This window comes from Microtus ochrogaster, linkage group LG3 (genome assembly GCF_000317375.1).
Source record: "Microtus ochrogaster isolate Prairie Vole_2 linkage group LG3, MicOch1.0, whole genome shotgun sequence".
Classification (NCBI taxonomy): Eukaryota; Metazoa; Chordata; class Mammalia; order Rodentia; family Cricetidae; genus Microtus; species Microtus ochrogaster.
In genome coordinates, this window is record NC_022029.1 from 26,787,219 (window position 1) to 26,789,245 (window position 2,027).

The window sequence follows — 2,027 nt, forward strand, 5'->3', positions numbered from 1 at the left end:
ACTATTGCTTTCTCTTAGAGAAGAGCTGCAGGGGTTTTCTCTGATCTTTCCAGTGAAATAGCAGGTAGGTGTATGAGCATCTGCTGTAGGACATCCCAGATTTTACATTCTGCTGTTATATTTGTTTCCTGCTTCTACTCTTAGTTAATTTGTTTTGTTTAAATCCATTTGACATGACAATTTCAGCTCACTTCTAATTTACTGAAGTAATATTTAAAGTCGTCTCAAAAATTTAATGTATTTGTTATTGTTTAATTCTAAATGTATTTTGACTTCCATTTTGAATTTATTTTTGTCTGGGAGTACATTGTTAGCACAAAACCTAATGACTTATTATTCTATTTTACTGTTTTGCTTGCAATCAACGTCTGTTTATTCCACATATTAGGAAACACTACTGAGCAATAGCAATGACATCTTACTTATACCTTGACTAAGACAGAATGGATTTTTATTAATATATTCTGGAAGACTGATTAATTTTAATTATTGAGAGTTCGATCGGTAGCGGGAGCGGAGAACGGACCCCAGAGAGCCCTGAGAGCCCCACCACCGCCTTCGGCCTAGTCACCATCACACCCCGGGAGGAGCCGCAGCCTTCGCCGCCGGCCCCAGTCACCACCACCGCAACCATGAGCAGCGAGGCCAAGACCCAGCAGCCGCCCGGGCCGCAGCCCTCCGTGCAGCCAATACCAAGCCTGGCTCCAAGGGCAGCGGCGTGGGGTGTGGCGGTCCTGGCGGCCTCACATCGGAGGCGCCAGCTGGCGGGGACAAGAAGGTCATCGCAACGAAGGTTTTGGGAACAGTAAAATGGTTCAATGTAAGGAACGGATACGGTTTCATCAACAGGAATGACACCAAGGAAGACGTATTTGTACACCAGACTGCCATAAAGAAGAATAACCCCAGGAAGTACCTTCGCAGTGTAGGAGATGGAGAGACTGTGGAGTTTGATGTTGTTGAAGGAGAAAAGGGTGCGGAGGCAGCAAATATTACAGGCCCTGGTGCAGTTCCAGTTCAAGGCAGTAAATATGCAGCAGACCGTAACCATTATAGACGCTACCCACGTCGTAGGGGTCCTCCACGTAATTACCAGCAGAATTACCAGAATATTGAGAGTGGGGAAAAGAACGAGGGATCGGAAAGCGGTCCTGAAGGCCAAGCCCAACAACGCCGGTCCTATCGCAGGCGAAGGTTCCCACCTTACTATTTGCGGAGACCCTATGGGCGTCCACCACCGTATTCCAACCCTTCTGTGCAAGGAGAAGTGATGGAGGGTGCTGACAACCAGGGTGCAGGAGAGCAAGGTAGACCAGTGAGACAGAATATGCATCGGGGTTACAGACCACGATTTCGCAGGGGCCCTCCTCGCCAAAGACAGCCTAGAGAGGACGGCAATGAAGAGGACAAAGAAAATCAAGAGACGAGACCCAAGGTCAGCAGCCACCTCAATGTCGGTATCGCAGCAACTTCAATTACCGAAGCAGACGCCCAGAGAACCCTAAACCACAAGATGGCAAAGAGACAAAAGCAGCCAGTCCACCACCTGAGAATTCGTCAGGAAGCTGAGCAGGGCGGGGCTGAGTAAATGCCGGCTTACCATCTCTACCATCATCCAGTTTGGTCATCCAACAAGAAGAAACGAATATGAAATTCCAGCAATAAGAAATGAACAAAGATTGGAGCTGAAGACCTTAAGTGCTTGCTTTTTGCCCGTTGACCAGATACACTTGAACTATCTGCATTATCTATGCAGCATGGGGTTTTTATTATTTTTACCTAAAGATGTCTCTTTTTGGTAATGACAAATTTTTTTTTAAATGGTCTGGTTTTTCTCAATACACCTTTAATGGTTTTTAAATTGTTTCATATCTGGTCAAGTTAAGATTTTTAAGAACTTCATTTTTAATTTGTAATAAAAAGTTTACAACTTGATTTTTTCAAAAAAATGTCAACAAACTGCAAGCACCTGTTAATAAAGGTCTTAAATAATAAAAAAATTTAATTATTGAATATTTGTTTTAATG

The 2,027-nt window shown here is 44.2% G+C and overlaps 1 pseudogene; it reads left to right on the top strand.

The window, feature by feature from the left end:
- Positions 1 to 617: 617 nt before the first annotated feature.
- On the top strand, positions 618 to 1,801 carry LOC101998524 (annotated as a pseudogene).
- The last annotated feature ends 226 nt before the right edge of the window (positions 1,802 to 2,027 follow it).